Source organism: Hylobates moloch, unplaced genomic scaffold, assembly GCF_009828535.3.
Source record: "Hylobates moloch isolate HMO894 unplaced genomic scaffold, HMol_V3 SCAFFOLD_8, whole genome shotgun sequence".
Classification (NCBI taxonomy): domain Eukaryota; kingdom Metazoa; phylum Chordata; class Mammalia; order Primates; family Hylobatidae; genus Hylobates; species Hylobates moloch.
The window spans coordinates 11,664,716-11,681,759 of NW_026652283.1; the positions used below are offsets into that span (position 1 = coordinate 11,664,716).

The window sequence follows — 17,044 nt, forward strand, 5'->3', positions numbered from 1 at the left end:
GACACTGGGGGAGAGAACGCGGGCTGCCCTGTGAGCTTCATGTTGGAGCTGAAGTTCAAGGTTCACTTCCTTTGGGTTTGTACTTCACCCTTCTTCATGTGTCTCTCCTGTTGCCTCCGAAACAAGTGTGCTTCCCCTCATTTTTGAGGCTGTCAGTGGTGTGAGAGCCAGGATCGTCATGGGGCCTGAGGTTTTACTCCAGAAAGGCAGAGGAATGGCAACCTTGGCTTGGGGTTTGGCAGCCCAGGAAAGGCAGGGAGGAGAGCTCAAAGCTGGTTTCATGTTTCACCCAAGGTCTAATTGTGGGAGAGGACAAATCCAGATCCCCTATTTGACAGAATTAGTTCACAAATGTCTCTCGGCAAAGACATGATACCTAACCATGATAATTGACTTAATCCAAGAAACAGCTCTGTAGGGCAGAGCAATAGGAAATCTCTCTTTGGTTATGAAAAAAAAAATAATCCCTCTACATAGAAACTGAGTGACATGTAAAAATATGTAGCTAAGTCAGGGAGTTACTTCCTAAGAGCCTGACACTCTGCTTTTCATCAAAAGGAAAAACCGGAGTGAGGCAGAGGTGAGGGAGGTGGAGGTGAACGGATGATGTGCTGAGTTAGGGATGTTTATATGCCACAAAGGTTTGGCTGGTAGGCTTCGCACTAAGATTCCAGATGTGACTATAAGGTTTTTTGAAAAGCATTTTTCACATATTTTACCTATCAGATGAGGTTCAATATCCTTCCTCCTTCCCTTCCTTCCTTCCTTCCTTCTTTCCTTCCTTCCTTCCTTCCTTCCCTTCCTTCCTTCCTTCTTTCCTTCCTTCTTTCCTTCCTTCCTTCCTTCCTCTTTCCTTCCTTCCTTCCTTCCTTCCTTCCTTCCCTTCCTTCCTTCCTTCCTTCCTTTCCTTCCTTCCTTCCTTCCTTCCTTCCTTCCTTCCTTCCTCTTTCCTTCCTTCCTTCTTTCCTTCCTTCTTTCCTTCCTTCCTTTCCTTCCTTCCTCTTCTTTTCTTTTCTTTTTCTTTCTTTTTCAGATACAGTCTCACTCTGTCGCCCAGGCTGGAGTGCAGTGGCATGATCTCCGCTTGCTGCAGCCTCTGCGTCCTGGGTTCAAGCGATTTTCTTGCCTCAGCCTTCTGAGTAGCTGGGATTACAGGCGTGCGCCACCACGCCTGGCTAATTTTTGTATTTTTAATAGAGACGAGGTTTCACCATGTTGACCAGGCTGGTCTTGAACTCCTGATCTTAAGTGATCCGCCCACCTCGGCCTCCCAAAGTGCTGGGATTACGGGTGGGCATCACCATGCCCAGCCTCCTTTCCATCTTTTCTTTCCTTCTCTGGTCTTCATACTACCAACCAAGCAAGGGAGGAGGAGTAAAAGGTAAAATTACAAAATACTCTGGATCGGCATTTTTTTTTTTTTTTGAGACAGGGTCTAGCTGTATGGCCCAGGCTGGAGTGCAGTGGCACAATCATAGCTCACTGCAGCCTCGACTTTCTGTGCTTGAGTGATTCTCCTGCCTCAGTCTCCTGAGTAGCTGGGACCACAGACGTGCACCACCACACTCGGCTAATTTTATTTTTTCGGAGATCACATGTGGTTTGAGGGAGGATAGGGAGGACAGGGTGTCAAGAACAGATTTTTACCAAGTTGGTATAAAAATGAAACAGGATCCAGGCATGGGCCTTTACACTGACAGTTACAGTAAGTTTTAAAATCTGAGCAGCAATTTGAATCACTTCTTGAAAAACAAACACACAAAATATATTTTTTGTAGAGTTGGGGGTCTTGCTCTGTTGCCCAGGCTGGTCTTGAACTCAAGATTCTCCTGCTTTGGCCTCCCACAAGTGTTGGGATTACAGGCGTGAGCTACTGCATTCGGCCTGCTTTCTTTTTAGGGAAAAGGATCTGTGAGAGCATTTATCCCCATGGCTGCCTTCCTCAAGTCAACCTCTTTCCCCGGAAATGGCAACATCTCTGGACTGTTGTTTCTCCTTCTTCCTTCTCCTCCTCCTCCTCCACCATGCCCGGCTGATTTTTGTATTTTTAGTAGAGACAGGGTTTCACTATTTGGGCCAGGCTGATCTCGAACTCCAAACCTCGTGATCCACCTACCTTGGCCTCTGAAAGTCCTGGGATTACAGTCATGAACCACCGCGCCCGGCCCCATTGTTTCCCTTCTAAGAAACGCAGTGGTCTCTGGAGTCTGCACGAGCAGGCCAGCCCTGCACTGAACGCCTGTTCTTGCCAAGTGGCAGAAGGTTGCTGCTCATTTGAGCAGTACCTGTCACCCCTCCACCCCTGCTGCGGCTGTAACTCATCTTCAGGTCTCACACCTTCTGCAAATAAATAAGCTCTTTTTAAAAATTATTATTTTTTTACTCTTTGGAGAGGGTACCAAAGGATAGCTCTTCTGTTTAAGTAGGGACCTCTCATGGCCTGCAGGCTTTGGCATCTGAGAATCAAACTGGAGAAGATTCCGAAGCCATTCTTTTAAGTGTCTCCATCCCTACCTGGGCTGAAATGGAATGTGCAAATGTAGCCCAGCCTGGTCCTTGGGTGTTGCCAGTTGATTGATGACTGGGAGCCAAAGTGGCATCTCCTTTGACCTAAACGGGCGATGATGAAATAAAACTCAGCAGCCTTTCTCTCATCTTTCATTGTGAGATGCGAAATAGAGCGTGTCTCTCTGCCTCTCATTTTAGGCTGAGGCTGTCCAAAGCGGCCATGCCCCATATTTCCACTAGATGGCGCCGACACTTCAGGCATCAACCCTCAGGGCCTCCGAGCCTTGCAAAGGCAAGCCACTTGCAAAGACACCCAGTAGGCGCGAGGCAAATGCGTCCCATTTGAAGAGGCTTGTATTTATGAGCTCTTTGCTTCCTCCCTCCCACTATCTTTAAAGAATTGCTCTCGGTGGCTCACGCTTGTAATCCCAGCACTTTGGGAGGCCGAGGCGGGCGGATCACGAGGTCAGGAGATCGAGACCATGGTGAAACCCCGTCTCTACTAAAAATACAAAAAAATTAGCCGGGCGTGGTGGCGGGCGCCTGTAGTCCCAGCTACTCGGAGAGGCTGAGGCAGGAGAATGGCGTGAACCCGGGAGGCGGAGCTTGCAGTGAGCCGAGATTGCGCCACTGCACTCCAGCCTGGGCGGCAGAGCGAGACTCCGCCTCAAAAAAAAAAAAAAAAAGAATTGCTCTCCATCTCCTTTGGCAAAGTTCCTTTGCCCTTTGTCTTACTTTTGTGAAACCCTCCAGGGTATTTCCAGTCCATTTGCATGCAATCTGGCATCTTTACGGAGGAGAACGGTCTCATATGCAGTTGTTGTTAACGTCGACTAGTATTTCTGTGTTGAGAACACGGGCTGTTTGTCAGGAAAAGTGTGCCAAAACAAAGAGTACGGCCGGCCCTGGAAATGCATCAGCAAAACCCATTTCCCCCGTGCACTCATTCTGAGCTTCCTTCCTTCATTTCTGTCATGACTGCTGAGAACTGGACCGTGCCCAGCTGACCTGTCCCTTCCTTGCCCTCATGTTGCTGCCAGGGTCTGCAGGTTTGCCACTGTCCCGGCCCCAATCTGAAACATGGGATTATTTCAGAATTGGAGGTGGCAGCTTCAGAAAAAAACCCTTCTCGAGTGTTGACTGCTGAGATCCAGGAACCGGGAAATCAACCCCCAGTTTGTAGATTGCCCTCTTTGGAAATTCTGTAGCCCAACCTCATGGCTGTTTTCTGGAATTCCTTCTATTGGGGCAGACAGTGCTGTGCCTTTCTTGACTTCAGGATGTTCCAAGGATGCTGCTGGATCTGTGTGTGTGTGTGTGTGTGTGTGTGTGCGCGCGTGCGCGCGCCTGACCCTGATTTCTGCAACCTCCAGATTTCTTTCTTGACCCTTCAAAGTGGAACAGTCCAGTGCCAAAAATTTTAGAGTTTGAGAAGGTCACAGAAATCCTCTAGTTGGTGCCTCCACAGTCTTCATTTCACAGAGGAACTCAGGCCTAATGGAGTTAATGCAACTAGATCAGGGTTTTGGTTCTGTGTTCTTTCTACTGTCAGCACCTGTATGGTCAATTCTGGACACTTTTCCCAGAGAAGTCTTTGAGTAGAGAATCCTACTCAAATTTCACTGTATATTTTAAGCGTTCCTCTCCTTTCCCTTTGCCTCCCCCATTGCCTTTTCTTCCCCTGATTTCTCCTCTGGTCATCTCCTCTCCCTTCTGCGTGTAAGCTATGGGAAAGGGATGGGGGAGGACAGCTTCTGGTTAAACACAGGACCCCTCTTCCACATCAAATGAACATTGGCTTCCTGGGACAGAAGGCCTTCAAAGGAGGGATTGCAAAGCAAGGCAAAGAGTTCTGTCTTCATTTTCCCCACCCCCATGAGACAGGACTGACGGAGAGGGTGGTGGGGCAACACTGCTTAATGGATGCCTTTTCACATCATTTCAATTTTTAGCCCTCATGGCTGTATTTTCTAATCAGAGACAATAACATTTTAAACAAAACAACAATAAAGAAGTCTGAGTCAGGTGGTAAAATTTGTTGTTTTCAAGCACCATCTCTCGATATACTTGATTTCATATCATAATGTATTCAAGGTTTCAACTGGTTCTTACATGCTCCCCTTTACTGAGGTTTTCTTTTTCTAAAAAAAACTTAAAAAAATTTTAAAGGTAATGTTTTTTTTTCTTTTGGGATAGGGTCTTTCTCTGTCACCCAGCCTGGAGTGCAGTGGTGCAATCACGGCTCACTGCAGCCTCGACCTCCTGGGCTCAGGTGGTCCTCCTGCCTTGGCCTTCTGAGTACTGGCTGGGACCACAGGTTCACACCAACCGTATTTGGCTAATTAAAAAAAAATTGTAGAGACAGGGTCTCCCTATGTTGCCCAGGCTGGTCTTGAACTCCTGGGCTCAAGCAACCCTCCCACCGTGGCCTCTCAAAGTGTTGGGACTGCAGATGTGAGCCACCATGCCCCCAACCAACAGTGAATTCCTATTCATTTGTTTGTGTTATTAATTCCTTCAACTTCCCTGAGGCCCATAATGAGCCAAAAACCCACACCCATACTCCTTCTTTCTCTTTGCGTGGAATTCTGGCTGCCTTCAGGGAGCAAGTACCACACCTGGAAGAGCCCTCCCTCCCCGTGCAGCTTCTGGGAGCAGGTGCAGAGGTAGTCCTTGGAGAGCCCTGCAGATAACTTGTGTTTGTAATAACTCAGCCAAGATGTTTGTCCCGAGCCCAGTGATTCAATCCAAGTCCAATCCAGTCGTGGTCTTCAGCAGAAAAGAAGATGACATGTTAGTGAAATTTAGTTGCCGCGTGTGCCACACCAAATTGCCTGGTTCCAGTTGCTTCTAGTGCAACCCCCTTCCATGTGATGATCTGTCAATCCTGCTGGGTTTGTATCAACTCAACTCAGAAAACTCCTCTGACAAGCCCATGTAGCCAGGCTGTGAGCTCTGGGTCATGATTGTAGGGGCTAGCACCATGTCTCCTGATTACGTAAAGCTACTACCTTTCTCTTTCTAAAAGAAATGCTTCCGGGCCAACTTTTTTTTCCCCCACCAGGAATTGAAAGAGAAAAAGCACGTGTCAATTTTTAGCATGATTTCTTTTCTTTCTTTTTTTTTTTTTTTGAGACGGAGTTTCGCCCTTGTTGCCCAGGCTGGAGTGCACTGGCGCGATCTTGGCTCACCACAACCTCTGCCTCCTGGGTTCAAGCGATTCTCCTGTCTCAGCCTCCTGAGTAGCTGGGATTACAGGCATGTGCCACCACGCCCGGCTAATTTTGTATTTTTAGTAGAGGTGGGGTTTTTTCCATATTGGTCAGGCTGGTCTCGGGCTCCCGACCTCAGGTGATCCGCCTGCCTCGGCCTCCCAAAATGCTGGGATTACAGGCATGAGCCACTGCGCCCAGCCAGCATGATATCTTATGAACAATGGAAAAAGGCAGAGATCGTGATAATAGAGTTAGGTGGAGTCATAACTCAGACATTCAAGAAGAGATCCTTTACTAGCTGGAAGTCTCTAGTGATGCCACAGGGCTCTGTCTTTGCATCTGTTTGGATAACGTCTTCATCAATCACTTGGATAAAGATAAAGCACATTTATCAAGTTTCGCACATGACACAAACTTAGGAAAGACTGAATAATAAAACCAGAATACAAATATGTTGCAATAAGCTGGAATAAAGATCCCAAATCAAGAATTTACCTTAATAGATGTAAACGTATTCGTGCCGTCAAAGTAAATTACATAAATACAAATTGGAAAGACTTGGTTTGACAGTGGTTTTTATGAAAAAGACTTGGTAGTTTGAGGTGTCTAGAAAACTGAGAAGAACCAGTGACGAGACAGCAGCCAGAAAGTCAAGGCAATCGTAGGCAGCACTGACACATTTGTCCAAGTCAAGGCGTGTGCTGTTCCCATGAGGTACCACATCAGAGCATAAAATCCACATTTGTGCAGCTCACTCTAATGGAGGAGGAGCTTCTAACAGAGGAGCTATTTTTGGAATTTCATGACATACGGAATGGCTGATGGGACTGGAGCTAGTTAATCCGGAGAGGAGGAGATGTTGCAGGGGCATAATCATCACCATCACTAACATTTACTGTGCGATTACTCCGTGCCAGGCTCTGTTTGAAGTGCTTTATTTATTTATTTATTTGTTTATTTATTTATTTATTTTTGAGATGGAGTTTCGCTCTTGTCACCCAGGCTGGAGCGCAGTGGCGTGATCTTGGCTCACTGCAACCTCCGCCTCTCAGGTTCAAGCGATTCTCCTGCGTCAGCCTCTTGAGTAGCTGGGATTACAGGTGCCTGCCATCACTCCTGGCTAATTCTTGTATTTTAGTAGAGATGGGGTTTTACCATGTTGGCCAGGCTAGTCTCGAACTCCTGACCTCAGGTGATCTGCCCACCTCGGCCTCCTAAAGTGCTGGGATTACAGGCGTGAGCCACTGTGCCCGGCCTAAGCACTTTAGATGTATAATATAATTTAATATGTATAAAAACCTCATGGGTTATTACTATTGTTGTCCCTTTTTTATTTAACACCTGCAGACACTGAAGCACCCGGGGCTAAGTAACACCCAAGGCAACACAGCTGTCAAGTGATTGGCTGGGAGCCAGGGCGGGGCGGGCTGCCTCCAGATTTCTTATCCATAACTCCCTGCTGCCTCCCAACTGTCTTTAATAATGATCACCTAACAGGTGCCTCTGTGGTTAGAAATTTTCGGCAAGCAGATTCCAGAAGAGCTTCCTGCAAAATAGCGGGTCCTCTCTTGGCTGGTGATGTTCAAGCTCAATGAACTGATCAGTTCAATGCTATTCAAATAGCATGCGCTACATTCCTAAGGCAACTTGCATTCTAAAGCAAAGCTAAGAAGAAGAGAATTGTCTTGTAACACACAACTAACAATGACATCCAATAAAAACACTTATTAAAAGGTGAGGACACATCCTTCAGCTCTGCTGGGGACAATGCGGGGAATTCTGTCTGGAGCAAGGCCTTAGATAAGCTTGAGGCAGCTCGTAACTCTTAGGGTTTAGACTTTTATTGGCTGAGTTGTTATTCCTCATATTTGAATCTAAGAGCCATGGAGGGTTCTTAGATTGTAGTTTTACTGGGCAGTTTTCTTTCCATATACCTCCAACCCAAATGCTTCCTTTGCCCTTCAGGTGAAAGTGGAAATGCTCTTCACTCTTGGGATGGGCCCTCACCTTTTAGTAAGTGTTATGATTGGGTGTCGATTAAAATTAAGCGGGCTGTGTGTTGCAGGACTACTCCCTTGTTCAGAGCCCTGCTTTAGAATGGGAGCTGCCATGGATTAGAGCTCATGCCATGTTAATGTGACCTTATTGTGGACACGGTGATGATCTAAAATCCTTTGCAAAAGCACTTGAATTTTGTAAACACCACTGTGTTCTCCCACCTCAGATACATGTAGTCAATGTCTGAACTATTGCCTGATTTCGTTCTTTAGAAAAAAACTACTGTCTTTTTAAGAAAAAAAACAAAAAAACAAAAAACTAGTCCGTGTTGTCTTTGAGGGTGATTAATTGCATAAGAAAGAACCCCATGATTCGTGTTACTCAGCAAAATCAAAAAGGCTTGTGCGTTGTACTTGGGTAGCACGAGTTTATCATCTGAGTCACAAACCCATGACCTCTGGATACTTGGGAGCCAGAATGAGGGTCCAAGGGAGCATCTGACTGTACCGAATTAGAGGGAGGGAGAGGAAGGGGCGGGGTGCCAGGGATTCCTTGGGAAGAAAGCGTCAGAGTGAGGGTGAGGGGATGGGGAGTGAGAGCCGATAAGTAGGAGGAAGAGTTGTAAAATCAGAGCCTGGCAAAGTAATGAAGATAAAAGAATGTTACACTAAAGTTAAAATTAAGGACTTACGAATCAGGAATTTGGCCGGGTGCAGTGGCTCGTACCTGTAATCCCAGCACTTTGGGAGGCCAAGGCGGGCAGATCACGAGGTCAGGAGTTCGAGACCAACCTGACCAACATGGTGAAACCTCGTCTCTATTAAAAATACAAAAATTAGCCAGGCATGGTGGCATGCGCCTGGAATCCCAGCTACTCAGGAGGCTCGGGCAGGAGAATCTCTTGAACCAGGGAGGCGGAGGTTGCAGTGAGCTGAGATCATGCCATTGCACTCCAGCCTGGGCGACAGAGCAAGACTCCATCTCAAAAAAAAAAAAAAAAAAAAAGGATCACGAATTCAGGAAAATATTAAGTTGCAATTCCCAAAGGGTCAGACCTGTGTGTGAAACTGGGCAGATGGGTTTGACCTCATCATAGAACGTCCTTCCAGTTTTTCCTCTACGTTTCTAGAACGCCCCAGCTTCATGAAAGACGGGGGACAAGGTGAGGAGGAGCGACCTCCTCAAAGCACATAACCGCGCATGCTCAGAGATGGGTCTTTTGATGATGTTGGCCATCCCCTCCCCACTCCCAAGGCCGTGGCTAGGTCCTCTGTCCTTTCCTTTCTCTGACAAACCTGGCGGCAGTGCCAGAAACAATGAATTGATGAATTGGTACCTGTATATTTTTCCCAGATCATCAGGGCTAGAGTCTGCATGCATGTGTGTTGCATTTAACTTTAAAAGAAAACTAGAATTTAGAAAGAAAAATGGCTGTTTATATATTCTGCGTAATGGAGAGGTTTCCTTCCTTCCTTCCTTCCCTCCCTCCCTCCCTTCCTTCCTTCCTTCCCTCCCTCCCTTCCTTCTTTCCCTCCCTCTCTCCCTCTTTCTTTTCTTTTCCTTTTTTCTTTCTTGACGGAGTCTCACTTTGTTGCCCAGGCTGGAGTGCAGTGGCACGATCTGGGCTCACTGCAAGCTCCGCCTCCTGGGTTCACGCCATTCTCCCGCCTCAGCCTCCCAAGTAGCTGGGATTACAGGCATGCTACCACGCCCAGCTAACTTTTGGTACTTTTAGTACAGATGCGGTTTCACTGCATTAGCCAGCTTGGTCTCCATCTCCTGACCTCGAGATCCGCCTGCCTCAGGCTCCCAAAGTGCTGGGATTACAGGCATGAGCCACCGTGCCCGGTCTCTCTTTTCTTTTCTTTTTTTCTTTCTTTCTCTCTCTCTCTCTCTCTTTCCTTCCTTCCTTCCTTCCTTCCTTCCTTCCTTCCTTCCCTCCCTCCCTCCCTCCCTCCTTCCCTCCTTCCTTCCTTCCTTCCTTTCTTTGTTCTTTCTTGTCTTGCCCTGTCACCCAGGCTGGGCAATCTACCTGCCTTAGGCTTCTGAGTAACTTGGAATACAGGTGTGCACCATCACACCTAGCTTTTTTTGATTTTTTATAGGGATGGGGGGGGGGGTCTCTCTATGTTTCCCAGGCTGGTCTCGAACTCCCAAGCTCAAGCAATTCTCCTACCTTAGCCTCCCAAAGTGCTGAGATTACAGGGGTGAGCCACCATGCCTGGCTGTGGAGAAGCTTTCATGCTCCCCAGACATCTTCTTCAGTGGTCTGTGAGAATCTGAGAAATTCCTGGTATGTGTGGGGTACCTGCTGGTGGCTGTGTGTACAGGCACACTCACACATCCACCCACATCCACGTCCACTCCTGTATACACCAATTGGCCGTAAGCCTAAGGTATGGAGAGTCATTTCTACATGTTAGATGAAACCAGTGCCCTTGCCTTCTATCACCGTATGTGTATGTGCACATTGTCATGACAAATAAAACACATTTCCATTCAAGTCAATAGCAAAACAAGGTTGCCGCTTGTGTGGCTGAAAAGCAGTGCATGTCACCAACTGTCCCTAACTCACGGTGAGTGATCCATCCCTGTGACCTTGATTTTCACAATCTTTCATTTTTATTTACCTTTTATCTTTTGTAGCGATGGGTTCTCACTATGTTACCCAGGCTGATCTTGAACTCCTGGGCTCAGGCAGTCATCCTGCCTCAGCCTCCCAAGTAGCTGGGACTACAAGCCGGCCCAGATATAAGCAGGCATTTTTTAAATTTTTTATTCGTATTATTTTTTGAGACGAAGTCTCTCTTTGTTGCCCAGGCTGGAGTGCAGTGGTGCGATCTCAGCTCACTGCAACCTCCACCTCCCAGGTTCAAGAGATTCTCTTGCCTCAGCCTCCTGAGTCTCAGCTGGGATTACAGGCACAAGCCACCATGCCCGGCTAATTTTGTATTTTTAGTAGAGCCGGGGTTTCACTATGTTGGCCAGGCTGATCTTCAACTCTTGACCTCAAGTGATCTGCTCACCTCAGCCTCCCAAAGTGCTGGGATTACAGGCGTGAGCCAGAGTGCCCGGCCTGAACAGGCAGTTTAATGCTGGGCTCCCATAGTGGTAAGTCTTCAGAGTACTGAAATTTTGAATTTAGATTTATTTGTTGGTTTGTGTGTTTTTCTCTCACTATTATATAGGCTTTAGAAGGACGGACATTTGTTCTGTTTTTCTCAGTATTCCCTGAGCCTAGGACAGTGCCTGTACACACGGGTAAAATGAATAAACTTTTTGGGAGAAGGCTATTTTTTTTTGTTGGTTTTTTTTGTTTTGTTTTGTTTTGTTTTTTTTGGTCACAGGCTAATTAGAATGATGTCCTTTCACTCAGAGAACACAGCTCTCAGGTTCCTCTCTTCTCTATTCTGGTGTCTTGAATGCCAATTTGTCTTCAAATAATTTTGATGAATTTCAGTTGATCAACCATCAGATTTTTGTGGGTGTTTGTTTCCATATAAGAACACTTAAATCCAGTGTGATAAAAGCAACTTACAAGCCCGAGGCTTGGAAGAAAGGAAAGGAATTTTTTACTTCTTGGGCTGAATACATTTCATCACATCCCAATTTATTTCCCTGAGGCTTTTCTTTGTCAAGCTTGGGAAAGTGCTGTTTCCTAGGAGAACCACACAAGAACAAACTTTAAATATGAGAAAAGAGAAAAGCATACCCCAAAGCAAAACAAAACAAAACAAAAACCCCAAAAAACAATAATAATAGAAGTATTTTAGATGGATTTTCCCCAAAGATCAATTGCACTGTGTTCCAAATGCATTTCTTTTCTTTCTAAAATTTTTTTTTTGAGACGAAGTTCACTCTGTTATGCAGGCTGAGTGCAGTGGCATGATCTTGGCTCACTGCAACCTCCACCTTCTGGGTTCAAGCGATTCTCCTGCTTCAGCCTTTCAAGTAGCTTCAGGTGCCCACCACCATGCCTGGCTAATTTTGTATTTTTGGTAGAGATGGGGTTTCACCATGTTGGCTAGGCTGATCTCAAACTCCTGACCTCAAGTGATCCACCCGTCTCAGCCTCCCAAAGTGCTAGGATTACAGGTGTGAGTCACTGCACCCAGCATAAAGTGCCTTTGTTTTCTAAACTGACTTGAACCAAAATGGATGAACAAAGACCCTTCAGATGATGTACACCAAACTGGAAATAGATGAGAATACCAGCAAATAGGCTCAGGGGAAATTTATCTTCTTGAATTTTCAGGCATAAGCTGCTTTTGGCAATGTTTTCTGTTACAAAAACAAGGTGAGCCTGTCCTGGATGGAGGCTGGGTGGGAACCCCAGGTCAGAGCAGATGCGGAACCGTGGCATGGGGGAGACTATATCCCAAAGAGGTGGGGGTGGGGAAGAAGATGAAAAGTGAAAGATGAATGTTCCCAGGGGCAGGAATTCATAAACTCTTTGTATTGATTCTGCTCTCTCAAGCCAATCACTTTCTGCCTTTTTGGACCAAATTTGGGAAAGCCTGGACAGTCTGCTACAAACCAGACCAGAGCCTTTCCTTGTCAACAGAGCAGCACTTCCTAAACTTATACTGTGTTAAAAATCACACGGGAATTTGTTTAAAATGTAGTGTCTCGAGGCCTCCTGGAGTTATGATTTAGTCGGTCTGAGTCAGGGTCCAAGAATTTGTATCTGGAGCAAGTATCCCGGCGATTCTTCTGCTTGGACGGGGTTGGGACAAGGCGTCGGCCAGTCATCCACATTGTCTTTTTGCAGATCTACTAATCTTCCATGCAGGCTCCAACAGCTCCTTCCCGGCCTGGGAACCCAAATCCGCAGGAAGAATCTTGGGGTGTTCTCTTGGCTTATTCATTCAGAGCCGTCGTGTGTGGTTCTGCAAACAGTACTCAGATTCGTTCCCTCTCCCCGTAGGGATCTTGCTAGAGATGCCCAGGTTAACAGTGGAACTCCATATGGAGACGGAGGCATGAGGGGAGCTTCGTTGGAGATGGGACAGCCTGCTCCACCGCGAAGCCTACTGAGGCTCTCTTTTTACGTACCCCACGCAATCTCATCTCCCTGCACAACTTCCACCTCCACCTTTCAGCTCATTCCCTAATGTCTGCCTCTGTTGGAACTCCACAATCTCATCTTTATCTGCCTAGATGTGTTACAGTAGGTAGTTGTCAGGTATGAGCAGGGCAGGAGAGGGTCCGTTCCAATACCGGGTACCTCAGGTGACCATCAGGTGATGGTCAGGCGGCTGTTAGTCTGTCGCTCTGAAATAATAATTGGTCACAGCTGGTGCCAGGGAACGACAGGCTCCCAGTAGATAGAAAACACCTGAAACAGGTGATAAGCAGCTTCCCGATAAGATCTTAGGAGTTGGGCGAGTGGACTCAAGCATGAGCACTAAGAGGCAGAATGGCAGAGTTTAACCGGTATATGACCTTCTAGGGACATTCGACTGATAAGGGAAGAACGCCTCACGTGAGCATGTGTACAACTCCTGCATGCGTACAAACACACTGCGCATGCTCCCCTCCCAGGTGCTGGCAGGCCACACACTGCGCATGCTCCCCTCCCAGGCGCTGGCAGGCCACTGCGCAAGTGTGAACAACCCACACCAAGGGAAGAGTCAGGCGAGAAGGAACGCAAGACTCCGGAAGCATGCCAGCGTATAAAACCGTAAGTCAAAGGTCAGACTGTCCACTTGATCGCTCAAGTCGCCCGCTTGGCCTCTTCCAAGTGTACCTTATTTCCTTTCACTCCTGCTCTACAACTTTTTAATAAACTTTCATTCGTGCTCTAATACTTGCCTCAGTCTTTCCTGCCTTACCACAATATTTTAAAAAACAAAATCAATACCAAAAAGCCCATGATAAACAACATATCAAAATTTTATAAAACCAGGCTCTTTGGTTTGTTTTACGACCCTGCGTTATTGCAAGAGAGGAGCCATTTCCAATCAGGCTTCGGATCCTGGGCTTGTGTGGCTGCTGTGTCCCTGCCATGGATCTGTGAGGGTTGACATTGGGGTACAAACAAATTGGGCAATGAAGGGCTCTCTCTCTCTCTCTCTATATATATATATATATACACACACACACACCCCATATACATACACACACACATACATACATATGTATACATATAGTTTGTATTTTGAGAGGGAAGAAAGAGAGATGAAAGAAAGGGAGGGCTTAAAAATATTTTTTTGAGACAACATCTTGCTCTGTTGCCCAGGCTAAAGTGCAGTGGCACCATCATGGCCCACTGTTGCCTGAACCTCTCAAGCCCCATCAATTCTCCCACCTCAGCCTCCTGAGTAGTTGGAACTATGGGTGTGTGCCACCATTCTTGGGTACTTTCTAAAAAATTTATTAAAAAAAATATTTGAGACAGGGTCTTGCTTTGTTGCCAGGCTGGAGTGCAGCAGTGCAATCACAGCTCACTGCAGTCTTGATCTCCTGGGCTCAGCTTTCCTCCTGCCTCAGCTGCCTGAGTGGCTGGGTTCACAGGTACGTGCCACCACAGCCAGCTAATTTTTTTGATTTTTAGTAGAGATGGGGTCTTGCTATGTTGCCCAGGCTGATCTTGAATTCCTGGATTCAAGCAATCCTTCCATCTTAACCTCCTAAAGTGCTGGGATTTCAGGCATGAGCCACCATGCCTAGCCTCTTGGATATTTTTATTAGATAATTTTTTTTTTTTTTGTAGAGATGGGGGTCTTGCTATGTTGCCCAGGCTGGTCTTGGACTCCTGGGCTCAAGTCATCCTGCCTTGGCCTCCAAAAGTGTTGGGATTACAAGTGTGAACCACTGTACCTGGACTTTTTATTTTTGTTTTTGTTTTAAAAGAGAGAAGAAAGGGAGTTGGGGGGAAGGAGACTTTATATATATATATATATATATATAAATATATATATAATTTTATATATGTATAATTTTTTTTTTTATTTTTTTTTGAGATGGAGTCTTGCTCTGTTGCCCAGGCTTGAATGCAATGGTGCGTTCGTGGCTCACTGCAACCTCTGCCTCCCAGGTTTAAGCAATTCTTCTGCCTCAGCCTCCCTAGTATCTGGGATTACAGGCGTATGCCACCACACCTGGCTAATTTTTTGTATTTTTAGTAGAGATGGGGTTTCACCACATTGACCCAGCTGGTCTCAAACTTCTGACCTCAAGTGATCCACCTGCTTCCGCCTCCCAAAGTGCTTGGATTATAGGCGTGAGCCATCGTGCCGGGCCGAGGCTTAATTATTTTTTGATTGGAGACTTTTAAATGAGCTTTTTCCACTTGGTTCAAAGCATGGAAAGATATTTTGATAAGTGCGCATAGGGACACACACGTTTCCTTCTGTCTCGGGCTCTAAGAGGGCCTGGCACAGCAGTGCTCACTGATGATCAGGCCTCTCCTTCCAGTGCTCTTCACACACTGACCATGTCTACATTCCTCCTTTTGGGATGGAAGCGCTGTAGGGGCAGAGCCAACCTCTCCCGTTGCTTCTCTCTTTGTCTATCTCTGCTCCAGCATAAGGAAGTCTTGCAGCTTGCTGAATGAGCCTTGGTTTTCCTTGCAGCCTCACCTTCAGACAGACTTTTCTGACCCGCATACCTGGTCCAATGCTGTCAGTTGACTAGTTTGGGTTTTTTGCACTGTTCACAGGCACCCAGCTGAGATGGTTGGGGTGGGGTTGGAATCCAGTCTCACTGCTGGCCAAGCCCTGGATGCTGGCCTGAGGTCACATCCTTTGGGGTGGGGGCACATTTTAAAATTTACCCGCTCAGAGGAGGCACATATTTCTAACTCACACACAGTCTCCCTGTGTGTGGCTGTTCTGAGTACCATTCCCAACATCATGTGTTCAGGGAATTTCTACCCCCCACCAACCCCATGTAAGACAGAGCTTGAGCTTTTGACCTCCTCTGTGAAGTCTATTTTGCTTTCAGTCTCTTAGACAGAATTGCTTTTTTGTCTGGGAGACAGAAGTTTCTAAGTGCTTACTCTCGAGTTCTATACTTACTTTGTGGCAGACTAGTGACAAACCATCAGCCGACCAGGCCCAGGTCTGGAGGCCACACTTCGAGGGCTCCACCTTAGACCAGCCCTCTGCTGCACGCAGGGTGACCTTCTACATGTTTTTATGATGGAAGCAAGCTATCTCTGTGAATTGTAATTATGTGGACAAACGCGGAGCCACATGGCTGGCAGGGCAGTCTGGCATGCGTCAGTCAAGAGCAGGGCAGTTCTACTTTGATCTAAGAATGTCTTTGAAGAACACTAGAAAACAGAAGGTAAAGTAAAATGTTCAGACAAGTAACTCCTTGCTTTACCTCAGGATACCAAAGGACTGGTTCAGTGGCTATGTCAGTCAGGATGGGCTGGGTTAGCTGACATAACAAACAGCCCCAAGTCTCAGTGGCATAAAGCAACAAAGCTTTGTTTCTTGCACACACTGCATGTTCATCATGGAACCCAGATGAATGCAGCAGTTTCTATGTGGAATATTGCTTACCACCATGGGAGGAAGGAGAAAGCCCACGAGGGTCTTGCATCAACAATTAATTGCTTGGGACTTGGAAGTGACATCATTTCTGCTCACAGCTCGTAGGGCAGAATTAGTGTCATCATCCCCCACAACCTCAAAAGGTGCAAAAGTGCAAACTGGCAGTGTACCCAGAAGACAAGAGAGTTTGGAAATATTTGGAAAACAGCAATTATGACTACCACAGTGACACTTTCCATAAAGTTGACAGATTTTCCTAATTTTCTAAATAACCACCCCTACTAGTTGTTTTGGTGTCTAGAAAAATGAGTTGTCAACAGCAGGACACAGCAGTAACAACTGCAGTTAAAAACCAAAAGGACAGTCTTTTTTGAAAATCGTGCGGTGACATCTCTGCCAGTAAATAAAGATTCTCATGGGGTATGTGTCTATTTTATGTTGTAGAGGTGGCTCAGATTATGCTGTAAAAAACAGCAGAGTGATAGTGGCCCAAATGCAGTTTATTAGGTGAGAGTCTTAGCATCTTAGTAAAATATATATTATAAAATATATGTATGTCTCTGTGTGTGTGTATGTGTGTATTTCATAATTGAAAAGCATTGGCTAAGCCATCCAATGGATCAGATGAGATGGTGGATGTGAAAATTATTTGTAAATTGTAAAGAGCTGTAAAGTAGAAAGCAAAGCACTACTTAAAAAAATTGTTGTTACTCTAAAAGATCAGGCATCTCATCATAGGGTCATCACTGGACACTCACGATCTAAGATCTTATTCTGCTTTAGGTATATACTCATTTCCTTTCATTTGCATTTAAAACA

The 17,044-nt window shown here is 46.2% G+C and overlaps 1 long non-coding RNA gene across 1 annotated transcript in view; it reads left to right on the top strand.

The window, feature by feature from the left end:
- The first annotated feature begins 13,326 nt into the window (after window positions 1–13,326).
- LOC116472707 (uncharacterized) overlaps window positions 13,327–17,044 on the top strand; it is a 56,771-nt gene continuing 53,053 nt past the window's right edge. Inside the window, exon 1 of the long non-coding RNA XR_004249151.2 lies at window positions 13,327–13,404. This is a non-coding gene — a long non-coding RNA (uncharacterized LOC116472707). The remainder of the gene's footprint in view (window positions 13,405–17,044) is intronic.